At 38.0% G+C, this 20,471-nt stretch overlaps 1 long non-coding RNA gene across 9 annotated transcripts in view; it reads right to left on the minus strand.

The window, feature by feature from the left end:
• LOC147826231 (uncharacterized) overlaps positions 1–20,471 on the minus strand; it is a 113,847-nt gene that overhangs the window by 7,833 nt on the left and 85,543 nt on the right. For all 9 annotated transcript variants that reach the window (XR_015439348.1, XR_015439352.1, XR_015439349.1 and 6 more), the window contains one exon: positions 251–424. This is a non-coding gene — a long non-coding RNA (uncharacterized LOC147826231). The remainder of the gene's footprint in view (positions 1–250; positions 425–20,471) is intronic.

The following is a 20,471-nucleotide window of genomic DNA, read 5'->3' on the forward strand; positions in this document are numbered from 1 at the left end:
AACTTCGTGCAAGTAGAAGAGACCTACCAGGCTTCCCTCCCCATGGCCAGGGCCAGTGGAAGAAGCTCAGGAAGATCGAGCTGTGTGGCTTTTGTTCTGGAAACGTGATGAAGTGGTGGAAGCAGGTGTGTGCAAAGCCCACCGTGACTGCCTCCCCACACCCCAGCTAGGACAGCATCTGGGCTATTGCCTGCATGTGCTTTGCTCCATTCCCTGTGACATAGTACAGGAGGCTGATGCCACCACTTACCACTGTGTACAAACTCAGTGCTGAGTCTGCTTTGTTTTAATGTTGTCATAAAATAAGGTTGGTGTCGTCTTCTCAGAATTGCCCTTCTTTCCATCTTGCTTCTGCTATCCAAGTTAACTTTCCTAGGAGAACATGCTTGGTCCCTTGGAGTATAATTCCCAAAGGAGGAAGCACCTGGAATTGCAAGATCCATCTTTTCTAAGTAAATGACTATTTTAAAATAACCAGTGATAACTCCACTTATACAGAACCAACAAGACATGGGGAAGATGTTTTTCTTGTTTTTCTCTCTAGATGTGTGTTTTGCTTAGGTATTTTCAGCTATTAGGAGGCAAAGGATCTTTGTCATACCTTTGCCAGGCAACCTCGACCATGTAACTATATTTTCCTCCCAGAGAAAACTTGATAAATAATTGCATTCAACATTTATATATAAAAGAGTTGGGGAGCAGAAGGTGAAGACCTCAGTCTCATGGAGCAGGGCTCTGTCCTGCCCACACCCCACCTCCCAGCAACCAGCTTAGCCAGTGGGTGCCTCCAGTAACTCCCTGCCCTCCCCACCTCTGGCCTCCTGGCTGCACCAGTACCTGGTTCCACACTACAGAGGCATGGGGGGGTCATAAAGATCATTGTCCTGAGCTCCAGAAGATAGAGCAGAAGTGAACAACAGAAAAAGGGCCTCTCTCAGGCTCCTTGATGAAATTTGAAGCCCACTGGAAAAGTGAAGAGAATCTCTGCAATAAAGGCACACTGGACCACTGTGCTTGGTAAATTGGAGAGATCATCACCACCCATCGGAACCTGGACTGTCTTCAGGGGAAGGGCAGCTGGAACCTGCAACAGAACCTTGCCGAGTTCAACCCTGCAGGAGAACAGGGAGCTCAAATTGGGACTTGCAGCCAGAAATCTGCCTGAATCTCATGCGTCTGCTACTGGCTTGCTGAGATTCATTGACTTGTATCTGCACACTGCTGCCCACATTGCCTATTGTGACAGCAGAGACATATCTTGAAGGAGGCCCTTCATTATTATTTGTTATTTGTTATTTTCAAAATTATTTTTTTCTCTTATTTTTAATTTATAATTTTTTTCTACTCTTTTCAATTTTTTCTTTTTTTCTTCTTTTTCTTTTTCTCTTTTCTTTCTCTCTTTTCTTTTTCTCCTTTCTTTCTCTAACTCTCTCATTCTCTCACTGTCTCACATTGTTCTTCATCTCCCTTTTTGTTCCTGTTCTGGCCCTAATTTGGATTTCTTCTTTCTTTTTCTTCTCTTTTCTCTTCTCTCAATTCTCCTTAGTTTTAAAGGAAATTAAATAGTTTCTAGCCTCCTATTTCTGTTAGGTTGTTCTGTTCCCGTATTTTTCTTTCATTTTGTCTTTTCCTCTTGTCTTCAACAGTTTCCTAGAGTTTGCATGATCTTCCTGTGTCCTCTGACCTCACTGATAACCTTTCCCTATCCTTCTACCTACCTATCCCTCCCTCCCCAATTCCTTCTAACTCCCCATCCCAAAGGGTAAAGTTGCTATATTGAAGAGTTTATTCACTATAAACATATGTTGGGCTGGTCCTCGATTTTGATTTAATTTACACAGTTAAAGGTGATAGATTAATAACTACCAAAAATTGTCATTTTCTAAACTGTGCATGATGCTATGGTGTTGTTGATTGTACCACTCAGGCTAAGGTGTTGTAATTGATCTAAACAATTGTCCTTCCCAGTATAATGAAAATGAGATAGCCTCAGAGCTATTAGAGACTAAAAACCCAAAGACCAGCTGTATCTGGAAGACACCTCAAAGAAGCAATCATTCCATAAGGGTTCAAAATATAAGCAACAAAGATACTTATAAGAAGCAATATTGAAGTATCAATCCAGGAATTAAACCAAGGACAGTACCAAAAACAAAAATGAGAAGATATTTAAGCAAGACACAAACCCATACTTCCACTCCACCAAAGACAAACTCTGGGGGAATTGGGGTGGGAAAGTCAGGTAATCAACCACCTGGACACCCTGAACTGATAGCTCAGGAAGTAACAAATCAGATGAATGAGGCTCTAGAAAAATTCATAACAGAAATAATTTCCCAGATAATAACAGAAATGGTGAGCAGAATGAAAGACATGATTAGAGACTCTAGAACAGAAATAGATAAAAAAAAAATAGATGAGTTCAGGACAGTGATGGAAACTGTGAATTCCCAGCATAGGAAAGAAATGGAAACCATGAAACAGATTCAAACAGATATCCAGGAAATTAAAAACTCTACTGAAAGCATACACAGCAGACTGAGTCAATCTGCAGACAGAATATCAGATATAGAGACAAGATGGTGATCAGTGACCAAGAAAAGAGAGATCTCTTAAAAATAGTAAGGGACCATGAGAAATCAATCCAACAGCTCCTAGATGATGCAAAGAATAATATAAGACTGATAGGAGTCCATGAAAAAGCAGGAGAAAGTACAAATGACATAAAAAACTGTTCACAGAATTAACTACCCAAAATTTCCCAAGCAGAGCAAAAGAATTTGACATACACATAAGTTAGGCATATAGGACTCCAACTAGCCATGGTCAAAAAAAATCTACAACTAGACACATAAAAATCAAGATCCGACAAAAAAATCAAACCCAACAGAAGAACAAAATACTACAAGCAGTTAGAGAAAAGAAACAAATCACATGCAAAGGAAAGCCCATCAGAATCACAGCAGACTTTCCAACACAAACCCTCAAGTCAAAGAGAGTCTGAAGTGAGGTATTTCAAGTGCTAAAGGACAACAACCTCCAACCTAGACTGATGTATCTTGCAAAACTACCTTTCAAAATTGATGGAGAAATAAGATACTTCCATGACAAAGAACCCCTGAGAAACTTCATGAATACAAAACCTGCACTCCAAACAATTCTAAACAATGTCCTAGAAAAAGATAATGAAGGTCACAACTCCATGAGGCCCAACAGAGCAAATTAAACAGGCAAGGCAAGAAATTACAAGCAGAGGGAAAAAAATAAAAAAGAACCAACAACTGGAAAATAACATAACAATGATAAGTCAATACATATCAGTTATAACCATCAATATTAATGGCCTCAATTCACCAATCAAAATAAATAGACTGACAGAATGGATTAAGAGGCAAAACCCATGGGCAAGGGATTTAGCTCAGTGGATTCGCTGCCTGCTACCCAAGCGCAAGGACCCGAGTTTGATCCCCGGTACCAAAAAAAAAAAAAAAAAAGAAGAAGCAAAACCCAACAATATGCTGGATACAAGAAATGCATCTAGTTCAAAAAGAAACTCATAGACTGAAAGTAAAAGCATGGAAAACAGTTCACCATGTGACAGGAACCTGGAAAAAAACAGGGGTAGCTATCTTATTTGCAGACAAAGTAAATTTCAACCAACCAAAACTAATTAAGAGAGACAAAAAAAGGACACTACATACTTGTAAAGGGAACAATCCAAGAGGAGGAGGTGACAATCATAAATATATATGCACCAAATACTAATGCCCCCAACTATACAAAACAAATATTAGGGGACATGAAAAACTAAATAAGCACAAATACAATTGTAGTGGGGGACCTCAATACCACACTATCACAAATCATCTAGATCATCTAGACAAAAAAATCAACAATGAAATACTAGAACTGAATCAAGCTTTTGAACAAATGGATTTAATAAATGTCTACAGAGTGTTCCACCCCACAAAATCAGAATATATATTCTTTTTGGCTGCACATGGGTCATTCTCCAAAATAGACCACATACTTGCTCATAGAACATATTTAAGTAAATGCAAAGGAACTGAAGTTATCCTGTGTATATTATTATCAGACCATAGTGCAATTAAACTGGAGATCAATAGCATAATAAGCCTCAAGAACTTCACAAACACATGGAAATTGAATAACACTCTCCTGAACAACCAATGGGTCACAAAGGAAATTAAAGAAGAAATTAGACAGTTTTTACAAATAAATGATAATGCCAGTAAAACATACAGGAATCTATGGGACAAAATGAAAGCAATTCTACGAGGGAAATTCATAGCAGTGAATGTCCACACTAGGAAAACAGGATGAACTCAAATAAACAACCTAACACTGAATCTTAAGCTCCTAGAAAAAAAAGAGCAAGACAAACCAAAAGCTCATACAAGGGAGAAAATTATAAAGATCAGAGCAGAAATCAATGCAATGAAGACTAAGACAATGATACAAAAAAATAAACAAATAGAAGAGTTGGTTTTATGAAAGAATAAATAAAATCAGTAAACACTTAGCCAACCTTATCAACAAAAGGAAATAAAAGGCTCAAATCCATGCAATTAGGAATGAAAAAGTTGAAGTCACAACAGACCCAGCAGAAGTCAAGAGGATCATCAATACCTACTTCAAGAAACTGTACTCTAATAAAACGGAAAACACAGAAGAAATGGACAGATTTCTAGATACATATTAATTACCAAAGTTGAACAAAGAAGATATACAAATTCTAAACACCACAATTAAAATCAGTGAAATTGAAAACATAATTAAAAATTTACCAAAAAGAAAAGCCCAGAGCCTGATGGCTTCTCTGATGAATTATACAAGACATTTAGAGAGGAACTATTGCCACTACTCTTTAAACTTTTCAATGAAATTGAAAGGGAAGCAATACTTATAAAATCCTTCCTGGAAGCAAGTGTTACTTTGATTCCAAAACCAGGGAAAGACCCAACTCAAAAAAAGAACTATAGGCCAATCTCCCTAATGAATATAGATGCAAAAATCCTTAATAAGATACTGGCAAACAAAATACAGAGGGTCATCAAGAAGATCATACACCCTGACCAAGTCGGATTCATCCCAGGGATGTAAGGATGGTTCAACATCCGTAAATCAATAAATGTAATACACTATATTAACAGAGTCAAGGACAAAAACCATATGATCATCTCAATAGATGCAGAAAAAACATACGACAAAATTCAACACTCATTCATAAAAAAACCCTGCAGAAAATTGGAATAGATGGTCTTTATCTCAACTTTAAAGGTTATCTATGATAAATCAACAGCCAACATCATATTAAATGGTCAAAAACTGAAAACCTTCATGCTAAAATTGGGAACAAGACAAGTATGTCCACTATCACCACTCCTGTTCAATATAGTTCTGGAAACATTAGCCATAGCAATTAGAAAAGAGAAAGAAATAAAAGGAATGGAAATAGGAAAGGAAGAAGTTAAACTGTCATTATTTGCTGATGATATGACACTTTACAGAGAAGACTCAAAAAACTCTGCCAAAAGACATCCAGACTTAACTGACAGATTCAGTAGAGTAGCTGGATACAAGGTCAACACTCAAAAATCAATGGCCTTCTCATACACAAATAACAGACTCACTGAGAGAGAAATCAGGGAAACAATCCCTTTCACAATTGCATCCAAAAAAATGAAATATCTAGGAATCAATCTAATGAAGGAAGCAAAAGACCTCTACATTGAGAACTACAGCAATCTGAAAAAAGAGATCAAAGAGGATAAAAGAACATGGAGAGACATCCCCTGTTCCTGGGTAGGATGAACTAATATAGTGAAAATGGCCATACTTCCAAAATTGTCATACAGATTCAATGCAATCCTGATCGAAATCCCAATGGCATATTTCACAGAACTAGAGAAAACAACCCAAAAGTTCATCTGGAACCAGAAGAGACACAGAATAGCAAAAGGAATTCTAGGCAAAAGGGTCATGGCAAGTGGCATCACAATTCCCAACTTGAAACTGTACTACAAAGCCACTGTGATAAAAACAGCATGGTACTGGCAAAGAAACAGACCCGAAGATCAGTGGAATAGATTCGAAGATGCAGAAACAACTCCAGAAATACTCAACCACCTCATACTTGACAAAGGAGCCAACCATCATCACTGGAGGAAAGATAGCCTCTTTAATAAATGGTGTTGGAAAAACTGGATTTCAACTTGCCAAAGATTAAAATTAGACCCCTATCAAAAAAAAAAAAAACAACTAGACCCCTATCTTTCACCATGCACTAAACTAAAACTAAAGTGGATTAGAGATCTAAATATTAAAACAGAAACACTAAAATTGCTGGAAGATAAGACAGGTAGAACTCTTGAAGACATTGGCATGGGAAAAAACTTTATGAACAAATCTTCAGGAGCATGGGAACTAGCATAAAGAATCAACAACTGGGAGCTCATCTTATGAAAAAGCTTCTGAGTCGCACAGAACACACTGAATCAGCCCACTGCAGACAGACAGGTCTGCCCATGCCCTACCGAGGTCCCCAGTCATGCAGAAGACACCAAATCACCCCACTGCAGACAGGCAGCCACCTGGTTCCACACTACAAAGATCCAGAAGACACCAGACCACCAGACCAAGGTACTGAGTCCCACAGTTCCCAGCCCAGAGGTAGGGACTTCTGAGCCGCCATCCCACTGCTCCTGGTCCAGAGGAAGGGGCTTCCCAGTCACCATTCCTCCCACTGCTCCCAGCCCAGAGGAAAGGGCTTTTGGGCCACCTTCTGTCCCGCTACTCCTGGCCCAGAGGAAGGGGCTTCTAGCTTACCACCCTCCCAACACTCCTGGCCCAGAGGGAAGGGCTTCTGAGCTGCCATCCCACTGCTCCTGGTCAAGAGGAAGGGGCTTCCTGGCCAACATCCCTCCCACTGCTCCCAGCCCACAGGAAAGGACTTTTGGGCCACCATCCCTACCTCTGCTCCTGGCCCCTGTCCCACCTCACCCAGCTCAGAGGAGGTAATCCATGCAGTTGCTAACAGCCCTCTGCCCCAGTCAAAATGAGAAAACATTTAATAAGTCTCAAAACCAGACTTCCAGATCACCCACAGCAACTCCAAAGGGAAATGAGATGGAACACTTTGATACTCAAACACCTGGACCCACTGAACTGGCAACAAAAGGGGATCTGGAAAAAAATGAAATCAGAAATAATTTCTCAGATAACAGGAGAAATTGTGCCCCTAGTGCAAGACATCATTAATAAATCTAGAGAGGAACTCAGGAACATGGTGGAATACCAACATAAGAAACAAATGGAATCCATAAAACACATTCAAATAGATTTCCAGGACATGAAAAACTCCACTGAAAGTCTACAAAGCAGAATGAGCCAATGTGAGGACAGAATTTCAGATATAGAAGATAAGATTGCAATTAGAGACCAGGAAAAGAAAAATTGCTTCAAAATTATAAGGGAACATGAGAAATCAATCCAACAGCTGCTAGATGATGCAAAGAAGAATAACATAAGACTGATTGAGCTCAATGAAGAAACAGGAGAGAGTGCAGATGACATAAAAACTCTCTTCACAGAAATAATGGCAGAAAACTTCCCAAGCAGGGGAAAAGAGATTGACATACAGGTAAGTGAGGCATATAGGACTCCAAATAGCCTTGATCAAAAAAAATCTACACATAGGCATATAATTGTTGAGATTTCAGAAACACAACAGAAGAACAAAGTTCTACAAGCAGAGAAAAGAAACAAATCACATACAAAGGTAAGTCCATCAGAATCACAGCAGACTTCTCAACACAAACCATCAAGGCAAGAAGAGCTTGGAGTGACATATTCCAAGCCCTAAAAGAAAACAGCCTCCAACCCAGATTGATGTACCCTGCAAAACTATCTTTTAAAATTGATGGAGAAATAAGATACTTTCAGGACAAAGAGCACCTTAGGAACTTCATGAATACCAAACCAGCACTCCAAAGAATTTTACACAATATCCTAGGAACAGACATTGAGGATCACAACACCAGGAAGCAAAGCAAAATGAACCCATCTGCTATGACAAGAAATTAAATGTAAAGGGGGAGAACCCTACAAAAAGAAAAAGTCATGGCAATGACAAGTCAATATATTTCAGTTATGACCATCAATGTTAATGGTCTCAATTCACCAATCAAAAGAAATAGACTGGCAGAATGGGTCAAGAAGCAAAATCCAACAATATGCTGCATACAAGAAACACACTTCATTCAAAAGGAAACTCATAGACTGAAAGTTAAAGGGTGGAAAACAATAATCCATGTGACAGGAACCTGAAAAAAAGCAGGAGTAGCTATCTTCTTGGCAGATCAAGTAGATTTCAAACCAACACTGATTAAGAGAGACAAAGAAGGACACTGCATCCTTGTAAAGGGAACAATCCAACAGGAAGAGATGACAATCATAAATATCTATTCATCAAACACTGGTGTGCCCAACTATATAAAACAAATACTAATGGACATGAAAAGTCATATATGCACTAACACAATTGTAGTGGGGGAACTCAACACCCCACTGTCACAAATAGATAGATCAACTAGACAAAAAATAAGTAATGAAATACTAGAACTCAATTGAACTCTTGAACAAATGAACTTAACAGATGTTTACAGAGTCTTCCACTCCCACAAAATCAGAATACACATTCTTCTCAGCTGCACATGAGTCATTCTCAAAAATAGACCACATACGCACACATAGAACATGTTTAAGTAAGTGCAAAGGAATTGAAGTTATCCCCTGTATATTATCAGACCATAGTGCGATGAAATTGGAGATCCATAGCAAAAGAAACTCAAAAAATTTCACAAACATGTGGAAATTGAACAACACATTTCTGAATATCCAATAGGTCACAGAGGAAATTAAAGAAGAAATCAGACAGTTCCTTCAATTAAATGACAATGATAATACAACATACCGGAATCTATGGGACACAATGAAAGCAGTCTTATGAGGGAAATTCATAGCAGTGAATATGCATATTAGGAAAACAGAGCAAGCCCAATTAAACAACCTGATGCTGAACCTCAAGCTTCTGGAAAAAGAAGAGCAGGACAACCCCAAAGCTCATACAAGGAAGGAAATTATAAAGATCAGAGGAGAAATCAATGCAATGGAGACTAAGAGAATGATACAAAAAATCAATGCAGCCAAGAGTTGGTTCTTCGAAAGAATCAACAAAATTGACAAACCTTTGGCCAACCTTGTCAGAAAAAGGAAAGAAAAGGCCCAAATCCATGCAATTAGGAATGAAAAGGGTGAAATTACAACAGACCCAGCAGAAATCCAGAGGATCATCAATACCTAGTTCCAGAACCTATACGCCAAAAAGATGGACAGCACAGAAGAAATGGACAGATTCCTAGATACATATGAATTACCAAAGTTAAACGAAGAAGACCTAAAAATTCTGAACAACCCAATATCAACCAATGAAATTGAAAATGTAATTAAAAACTTCTCAACTAAGAAAAGCCCGGGCCCTGATGGCTTCACTGCTGAATTCTACAAGACATTTAGAGAGGAACTGCTGTACTGTTTAAACTCTTCGGTGAAATTGAAAGGGAAGCAATACTCCCAAATTCATTCCTGGAAGCAAGTATCACCTTGATCCCCAAAGCAGAGAAAGACCCAACTGAAAAAGACAACTATAGGCCAATCTCAATGATGAACATAGATGCAAAAATCCTTAAAAAGATAATGGCAAACAGAATGCAGAAGATCATCAAGAAGATCATATACCCTGATCAAGTGGGATTCATCCCAGGGATGCAGGGATGGTTCAATATACACAACTCAATCAATGTAATACACTATATCAATAGAGTCAAGGACAAAAACCATATAATTATCTCCATAGACGCAGAAAAAGCATTTGACAAAATCCAACATGCATTTATGATAAAAACCCTACAAAAAATTGGAATAGATGGTCTCTACCTCAAACTGATAGAAGCCATCTATGAAAAACCAACAGCCAATATCATACTAAATGGTCAAAAACTGAAATCCTTCACACTAAAATCAGGAACAAGACAAGGATATCCATTATCACCACTCTTGTTCAGTATAGTTCTGGAAACATTAGCCACAGCAATTAGACAAGAGAAAGAAATAAAAGGAATAAAGATAGGAAACGAAGAAGTCAAATTGTCATTATTTGCAGATGACATGATACTCTATATAGAAGACCCCAAGAACTCCACCAAAAGTCTTCTAGACTTAATAACCAAATTCAGTCAAGTACCTGGTAACAAGGTCAACACACAAAAATCAATAGCTTTCCTCTACACCAATGAAAGACTCACTGAGAGAGAAATAGGACAAATAATTCCTTTCACAATAGCATCAAAAAACTGAAATACCTAGGAATCATCCTAATGAAAGAAATCAAAGACCTCTTCTCTGAAAACTATAGCACTCTGAAAAGAGAGATTGAAGATGATATCAGAAAATGGACAGACATCCCCTGCTCCTGGGGAGGAAGGATTAATATAGTGAAAATGGCCATACTTCCAAAATTGCTATATAGATTTAATGCAATTCCAATTGAGATCCCAGCAGCATACTTCATAGACCTTGAGAAAACAATCCAAAAATTCATTTGGAACAAGAAGAGACCCAGAATAGCAAAAGCAATTCTAGGTAACAGAGACATGGCAGGGGGTACCACAATCCCCAACCTGCAACTCTACTACAAAGCTACTGTGATAAAAACAGCATGGTACTGGCAAAGAAACAGACCTGAGGACCAGTGGAACAGATTAGAAGATGCAGAAACAACACCAGACACACTCAGCCATCTCATCTTTGACAAAGGAGCCAAACACCCTCATTGGAGGAAAGATAGCCTCTTTAATAAATGGTGCTGGAAAAATTGAGCTTCAACTTGCCAAAGATTAAAACTAGACCTGTATCTCTCACCATGCACTAAACTAAAATCAAAATGGATTAAAGATCTAAATATTAAAATAGAAACTCTGAACCAGTTGGAACAGAGGTTAGGTAGAACCCTTGAAGACATCAGTGTAGGAAATGATTTTATGAACAAAACCTCAGATGCCTGTGAACTAGCACAATCAACAAGTGGGATCTCTTCTTATTAAAAGGCTTCTGCACAGCAAGAGAAACCACTAGCAGTGTGAAGAGACAACCCACAATGTGGGAAAAAATCTTCACCTGCTCTTCCTCAGACAAAGGTCTACTATCTCGAATCTATAAAGAACTTAAAAAGATCAGACCTTCCAAATTTAAAGACCCAATCCAAAAATGGGCATCTGAAATGAACAGACATTTCTCAGACAAAGAAGTAGAAATAGCAAATAAATATATGAAAAAACGTTCAACATCACTGGACATTCGAGAGATGCAAATGAAAACAACGTTGAGATTCCACTTCACTCCAGAAAGAATGGCTGCTATCATGAAATCAACGAATAACAAATGCTGGCAGGGCTGTGGGGAAAGAAAAACCCTGCTCCACTGCTGGTGGGAGTGTAGACTGGTGCAACCACTATGGAAATCAATATGGAGATACCTCAAAGAAGTAGGACTGGAAGCCCCATTTGACCCTGCTATTGCACTGCTGGGGATCTTCCCCAAAGAATTAAAAGAATCATACCACAGTGATATATGTGCACTCATGTTCATAGCAGCACAGTTTGTAATAGCTAAAACTTGGAAACAGCCCAAATGCCCATCAACTGGAGACTGGATAAAGAAAATGTGCTTTTTTTAATAAAATGGAGTACTACTCAGCCATAAAAATGAGAAATTAGAGACCTTTATAGCTAAGTGGATGCACATTGAGGCCATACTCTTATGTGAAATAACTAGGACACACATGTGTAAATACCGAATAGTGTCTCTGGTGTGAGAAACTGAAAGTGTAAATAAGGACTAAATGTATAATAGGTAATGTGAAATAGGAAGAGAAGGGGCAAAGGGGAAGGAAGTGGGAGGTCTAGGGGAAAGGATAGAAGGGAATGGGATTAATATGAGAAAATGGAAAAATAGGAACAAGATCTTTGTAAATAGGGAGGAATGGAGGGGTTGAAGGGAGGGCTGGGCAACGGTGAAAATAAGAACCAGGAGAGACTATGTAAAGGTGCAAATTTCCAATGATGAATGTCATTATATTGTATACCTAAAATGTACCAATGATTAGAATGAATAATCGATAATGTAAAATAGGAAGAAAAGGTCCAAAGGGGTAGGGGTAGTGGGAGGGGCAGGGGAAAGGAAAGAAGGGAAAGGAAAAATGATGAGAAATGGAAAAAATGGAAATAAAGTCTTTGTAAATAGGGAAGGGTGGAGGGGGTGAAGGGAGGGCTAGGAATGGGGAAAAAATAAGAAGCAAGATGCATTATGTAAAGGTACAGTTCCCAGTAAGAAATGTAATTGTGTTGTATACCTACAATGTACCAATAAAAGAATTTAATACAAAAAAAAAAGCTTCTGCACAGCAAGAGTAACCACCAACAGAGCTAAGAGACAACCTACAATGTGGGAAAAATTTTTACCAGCTGTTCCTCAGACAAATGTCTATTATCCAGATTATATAAAGAACTCAAAAAAGTCAGACCCCCCCAAATACAATGACTCAGTTCAAAACTGGGCTTCTGAAATGAACAGACATTTCTCAGGCAAAGAAGTAAAAGCAGCAAATAAACATAAGAAAAAATGTTCAACATCACTGGTCATTCAAGTTATGCAGATGAAAACAACGCTGAGATTCCACCTTACACCAGAAAGAATGGCTGCTATCATGAAATCAACCAGTAACAAATACTGGTGGGATTGTGGGGAGAAAGGAACCCTTCTTCATTGTTGGTAGGAGTGCAGACTGGTGCAACCACTGTGGAAATCAATATGGAGATACCTCAAACAACTAAGATTGAAGTCCCATTTGATCCAGCTATACCTCTACTGGGTATCTTCCCAAAAGAATTAGAAGAATCATACCACAGTGATATATGCACACCCATGTTTATAACAGCACAGTTTGTAATAGCTAAAATTTGGAAACAGCCTAATTGCCCATCAACTGGAGACTGGATAAAGAAGATGTGGTTTTTTTGTAAAATGTAGTACTACTCAGCTATAAAGAATGAGAAACTGGAGACATTTCTAGCTAAGTAGATGCACATTGAGGTGATACTCTTAATTGAAATAAATAGGACACACACGTGTAAACACCAATAGTTTCTCTGATGTGAAAAACTGAAAGTGTAAAAGTGTAAGTAATTGATATTGTAAAATAGGAATAAAATGTCTAAAGGAGTAGGGGAAGTGGGAGGAGTAGGGGAAGTGGGAGGGGTAGGGGAAAGGAAAGAAGGGAAAAGAAAAAATATGAGAAAAGGAAAAACATGGAATAAAAGTCTTTATAAATAGGGAAGGGTGGGAGGAGAACGGAGGGCAGGGGAATAGGGAAAAAAATAAGAACCAAGATACATCATGTAAAGGTACAAGACCCCAATGATGAATGTAACTGTATTGTATACCTAAAATGTACTAAAACTAAATGGAAAAAAAAAAACAGAGTTGGAACGCAACATGAGTTACCTGACTCTTAACCCGTGGTTGAAAAGAGCCAGATAAATTTATTCACATTCAGGTGTGGATTGGGTGCCAAGCGTAATGGGTAATCTCTCCATGGAGCAGTTGTATTTTACATTTTCATTCCAAAGAATAAGTCATTAGAAGCAATTATGCAATAATAGGAAATCAATAAAAATATTATTTTAATGGTGTATATAAAGTTATTTCACAAAGAACACAGAAAAAAAGGAATCCAAACACTTCCACAGGCAGGCACAGCTAGCTTCTGCTCAGTTAGGTTTTGTATACATAAAATTCTATCTTAATGTAGTAAGAAACGCTAAACAAGCTGCCTCATTCAGTCTATTCCCACCTCCTCTACCCATATGGGCAGCCTCAGATGCAAAGAGCCTTCACCAGAGTTCTTCCTCCCACCCCACATACTGAACTTTAATAAGTGACTCCTAAGGAATTCAACCAGAGGAGAAAACAAACAAATGCATCCTTCTCTGTAACTTCATATTTAAATCTTACCTTATGGTTGTTACCACCATCTCAACCTTTCCAAGTTTTGATGGTTCAAGCACTGCTTAGAATTTGAGAACGGTGACCTTTTTCAGTACAAAATTATACATGTGCTTTAAATGTTAAGTATACATAGAACAGGCTATGTTTTTATAATATAAAAAACCTGTTGTGCGAATTCTAGTTAAAGACAAACACACACACTTAACTCTTCTCCTGACCAAATTACATTAAAACAGTAAAGAGATTAACTAATAATGTCAAATACAACAAGAAAGAAGAAAATAGGAGCACAATTTTGAACAAAGTGAAGTAGAAGGATGAGTTGTAACTCATCTACTAGAGCCAGAAAATCTGATGTGAGGCATGATTTATCACTGCGTGTCATATGCTTCCCAATCTCAGGGCTCCATGCCAGTGTCACATTCACAAACAGTTCACTCACAGGGTCACAATACACAGTTTTGCTAGCTTCATGCTGGTCTTTAAAGATCTATTATAAACTGGCTGTGGAAAGAACTGAGAATTAAACTGATGGGCCCACATATTACTAAAGGAATAAGTAATTGGTGCTGCCTGGCAACTCTGGAAGTAGACATAAAGATATAGCTAAAAATAGAAAGATTGTGAAACATCAGTTTAATAACTCATCCCTTCTCTCTCAGAAGCCATATTCTGTGGGGAAGACAGAACAGAGGGGTCTCTGGACTGGAAGATACCAAACACAGCTGAGAATGGGGGTAGACTACTTGGAAGGATTCAGTGAATGTGCCCAGACTGAAAACTGGAACTCTTGACATCTTCTCCACCTCCACTCTGGAAATCTGGAGACCAGGGCTATGCCCTATGGCAAGATATTAAAAGTGAATTCTTTGGAAAATGTTACTATCCCAAAAAGGATTTTTAATATTTCAATTTAGTAGCATAAAATATCCGCCTGGGCAAATAACCCTATTTTGACAACCATGATCCACCAGCCCCACATGTGCACAGAGTTACCATCAGCATGTATGTCCTTACCCCCTAAATCTAAGTGAATAGTAGTAATTCCCAAATGTTTTAGGAAAGTATCTAACATAAAAATCAAAGACTAAAGCCAAAAAAAGGAAGAGTATGGGGAAGCAAATAGAAGAAAACAGAGATTTTTCCCTGGATAGCCTTGGGAATGTTCCATCTGATCAAAGCATTTGTTTATCTGGAGGTCTTGGACCACAAAAGAAGAGTAGAACAACGTGATTTGCACTAAGGGCTTTGGGTCATGCAGTCTACCCCAGAAGGCCTGGAGACTACAGAGGGCATCAACTAGATTTACATGACTAAGCCCCAGTTAAAACTCTGGCATAAAGGTTTGGTATCAGTGCTCTCTTAGGTTACCATGGAATGTGGCCTGGAAGGCGCAGCACTGGTGTGATCCTACTAGGCAGGGGCACCTCCAGGTTCAAGGCTCTGCTGGATCCTGACCTTTGGCTGGGTCTGTTTCCTCTCCCTGTAAAACTGGAACTGAGTGTAACTGCTGCTCTCTGTGGGTTCCAGGTCTTCCCTGGGAATCACTGCGCCTGACCGTGCTCCCTGCATCCTCCCATTTCCATCAACTGAAGGGTGAGGGTGATCCTATGGATAGTCCCAGATCTTACATAGGAAGGACACGTTTCCCAAAAATCCCTTTAGTAAGCCCTCAGAGAGAAGATCCATGAGAGAAAAAGGATGTTATGAAAAGGAATATTCAGAGAAAATAAAATATGCTCTGTAAAATTAAAACTAACCCCATAAAAATCTCTATAGAACTTTAAGAAATTAAACTGGAAATTTCTCAGAAAATAAAGCAAATAGAAATTAACTGAGAAAAAAGAGGAGAGGAAAAATAAAAGATCCAAAAACTAAATAACAAGAGCATGAGTAAGAGGAAAGATAGAGAACGTGTGGGAAGGGTGAGCCAGGGGATTGGTAGAGTCAAAATGATATTTCCAGGAACTGAAAGATGTACATTTTCAAATTGAAAGGAAAACTAAATAGATGAGCAAATCCAGGAAAAGAATGAAAAGAGTTATATCATTGTAAAATTTCACTGTCCTGGGGACAAACAAGAGATCCTGCAAATTTTGAGTAGAAAAAAGTTTCATTTAAAGGATTTAATAATCATCAGTTTGAGGAAACAAATGGGTCAATGCCTTTACATTTCTGATGCGAAGGGGCACCCACCCACTCGCCAATAAGGCAATTCGTGCATCGGATAAATAGCAATTGATAGCAATTGATTAGAAACAATTAAATATTTTTAAAGGTATCAGTTCACCATACTACTTGAACAATAATATAAACGGTCTTTATTTAGCATATAAGCAGTTTCCAAATCACTACTCTTGGCTCTGAAAACTAATAAACTGGAAGGATCTTCTTGCTCTTCTGGTGTGAAATAGTATTGCCCTCCAGAATGAGGAAAATTCGTCCAATCAGAAGATTTCCAATTTACAAACAGGAATGACAGAATTAGAAAAATCACCTCCCTCCAACCTCCATGATGAGATTACTGGTTCAGACAATCATCACCAATGGATGCTAAAACCACTTAGTGAAAAATTGATGGGGACCTTTACAAGGAAGTGACCGAGAGCGTTAATGCCCAGAGCAAGGCTCAATCTTAGGGTAACTAAAGTGAGAGATTCTTTTCAACTATGAACATTCCTGGGAAACTCCTAAACCAGAATCTAACTAAGGCTTTAATCCTCATTTCTGACTTACAGGAAATACGCAAAGTAGAGAAATGTTACATCCACCATGAAGACCAGCTACATGCAGAACATGGCAACCTCAGAAGCTTGAGAAACATAACAATCTAATACAAATAAAAATTATTTGGATTTTGATTCAGGCAAAGTGAGGCCACTGAAAAGTATGGTTAGACAATGAGAGAAAATTCAGTATGGGATGGCTTTGGAATTTATGTTTATATTTGGATAATATAAGTGCCGAAACAGGTCCATTATTGTTTTTTAGGTGTGACAATAGTAGCATTGTGCTTATGCAAGACAATGACCCCTATGCTCCTTTGCAGATTCATTTTGAATGAATTGGATGTAAAATGATATGATCCCAGGGCTTTTTTTTCAAATATTTCAGCAAAACAAATGAACAAAAAGGTTCAAAAGATGGATGAAACAAGTGTCAAAATATTAATATTCATTGAAGCCGATAATTTTTGGGTAAGTACATGGAATTTTTCTGAATTCTGAATTTTGCTTTTTTATATGTGCAGAAATTTTCATAATAAAGTGTTATCTGAAATTCTGAAAGAAAATGATTAATAATTGAGAATTCTAATTTGGCAAGTTTTTTATTAAATAAAAAAAAATAAAGCTATTTTCAAATACGCAAAATATCAAACAATTCACCTTTCATGGAAATTTATATCTTCCTCAGGGAGCTACTAGAGGTTATGCTCAGTCAAAAAAAAGGAGTCAATCAAGAAAGACAGGCACTTTGTGCCAAGGAATTGAAAGAAGCATGGATGAAAATGAGAGAAGTGAAGTGAGATCTCAGAATGAGACTAGAAATAGAAATTAATCCAGATTAGAACATGACAGGAGGCTCTAGGAGATAATTCTTCCAGAAGAGAAAATTGTACAAATATCAGATGTGAAAGAATGTATCAAGTGAACATTTATAAAATAGTGGGGGAGATCTGAGGCTAGACATAGTTCCAAATTTAAAGATAATTAGGCAACTGCATTTTTTTAAAGATAATAAAAATAATTATGGGAAAAAACAAATTTTATGCAAGATAGCAAAGAATTTTTAGAAAATCAAAATATATTCATGACTCAGCCATGAAGCATTGTAATACAATCATGATAATATAAGTCTTGAGTTTGAATCCGTCCAAAGTTGTGATAAAACTAGATGAAGTGTGGGGTATAGAAAGTATGCATATATGAAGCAGTACTCACTGGTATATGTATACAAAAACTAAATTCTCATTTGCCAGAGAACAAAGACAATAAATGTTTAAAGCTAAATATGAATAAATGGCAATAATGTTATTTCTATTATGATAGAAAATGGTAATATGTTAAATAGAGCCATGGAACTAAATAAAAATGTAGTTTTTTCTAGGCAAAGAGGAGGAGATTGTGACGTGGAAATGTTGATTTTACCGACAAGCATTGTAGAAATATTTCGTTCTTTTAACTATATTCTTGTAACTTTGATAGAAAAGCAAAAATTTACAGAAACTTCATAGAAAGAATGTAACCCAGCTATTTAGATATATGGAACTAGTACCAAAATAATAAAGTGAAATGTTGAATTATCTGAGGGGAATAAGAAATACAAGCATGTCTAGATTTGTTTTTAAAAATAAAAATTAAATAATGAAAGTGCTAATGAATCCTTCTAGAAACACATTGGTCTGACCAAGTAAAGATGGATCTGGTCAGGAAAGAAAGAGCTTTATCTGACTTATTTCAGTGTAATGCCCGGGCTAATTATTCCTATAACCGAAGTCACGTTTCTCCCCTTGAGGGAAAACCTTGTTATTTCAATTAGACATATATTCACTAACAGGCCCAGAAATATTTCTAATTAGGTTGTTTGCTTCCATTTTATGAGACTGCTTTCAAATTAGCACCCACATTCTATAGAATTGGAAGGAGACTATTAGAAGATTGTAATCGCCCTCTCAAGGGAGGGAGGAAGGACGACAGATTGTATGTCCAAAAAGAGCACTTGCTCATTAGGTTCAGCCATTTATAGCACATGGCATTTGGTGCTACACACTTTTCAAATTCAGATAAAAGGCTAAAAGTGAGCAGCAGTTTCAACCGATTATTTTCAGGTTCAAAAGGAAACATTATAGAAGGATGTCGGCAAAGCCCTGGGGCAGAAATAGCTTGGTAGCCACCACCATCCTTCCTCTGACTGTGATCTCAGCCAGCCTTCCCTATCAAATTAAAATTACAGGACACCCTGCCATGACCTGATAATGGCCCCAGAAATCAAACCTTAAGAGTCAGAGGAAGTTACCTTTGTCCACATCAGATCCCTGGGAAATATGCCTCAACTAGAAGGAACTACAACATAGCAATTGTTCAATAATGAACCATCATCATCATCATCATCATCACAATTCTGGAACACTGCTGAGTGGATGTGGTTTAAGAACTGGGAAAACAACAAGCACTATCTTGACACTGCAAGAAGTGAGTGGAGGTAAACAATGAGTGGCAGGTGTCAAAGTAAAGATGAATAATAGTTTTGATGTGGTACGTGAGTGTTCGAAAAATAACAATGACATTTTACCAAGTGCTGTGTACCAGGCACTGTGCCTGACCATGTGTGCACATTAACTTTAACAACTGCAGTTGTTGGGGAAAGGTGGCATGATTAGCCCTAAGGAGGCCCTGAGGCTCAGAGAAAGGCAGTAATTTCTGCAAGGTCCCATGAATGGTAAGTGACAGAGGCTGTGTTATGGCCTTTCTGTCTGGGTCCAAAGCTCTTCCTACCTTGCAATTCTTCCTCTCTTCCTCTTGAACACCATAGTACCAACAATTAGCCCTGTGACCTTTTACAAGTTTCACTATACAGTGATACCTCAGTTCACAAACTTAATTTGTTCCACAATTCTAGAAAAGGTGGCCCAATTTGTGTTTGTGCAGGAAAGATCTCCATCGTCATTTTCATCACCCAAGACAGAGTTCACAAATAAAAAATTTTGCCAAACACTTCTGTTTTCAAACCAAATTGCTCACAAAAAGAAGCATTCATGAGCTAGGGTACCACTGTATGGTATCCAGACAGCCCTCAACATGGGAAGGACCCCTTACTCCATTTTCAGTGAATGAAACCTTGACTTGGAGAGGCTGAGCCTTAGACCACCCAGCTATGAAGGACAGAATTGAGACCCCAACCCAGATGGCCCAGTTGGACCTCCACACTCTTTTCAGCCCTTTCCACTGTCCCTAGTGCGGATATTCTAAAATAATCTCTTTTGAGGTTTAAAATAAGGCATTCAGATACAATGTATTATCTAAATCAGAAACACTTTGAGGGTAAAAGGGGACGCACAGAGTTATGATACTTAATAACAGGTAGTATTAAATACGCTATGCCCCAGGAAACCAGGGATTTATGGTGAACCTATTAAGAGAAAAAGGCCCGGGCCCATTGCTCTCATGTAATTATTTTTCTTGACACAGTGAGAAGAACATGTTATATCTATCTCAATTTAACCATTTTATTTGCTATCAAGTGGGGAGATGTTTCTAAAAAAGTCACTTAAACCTTGTGCTTCATTTGTCTTTGAACATTAGTGGTTCACTTATCTTTAGAAAGGG

The sequence above is a fragment of the Heterocephalus glaber genome, unplaced genomic scaffold, assembly GCF_053883595.1.
Source record: "Heterocephalus glaber isolate CG9 unplaced genomic scaffold, H.glaber_assembly_v1.0 deba00001472, whole genome shotgun sequence".
Classification (NCBI taxonomy): Eukaryota; Metazoa; Chordata; class Mammalia; order Rodentia; family Bathyergidae; genus Heterocephalus; species Heterocephalus glaber.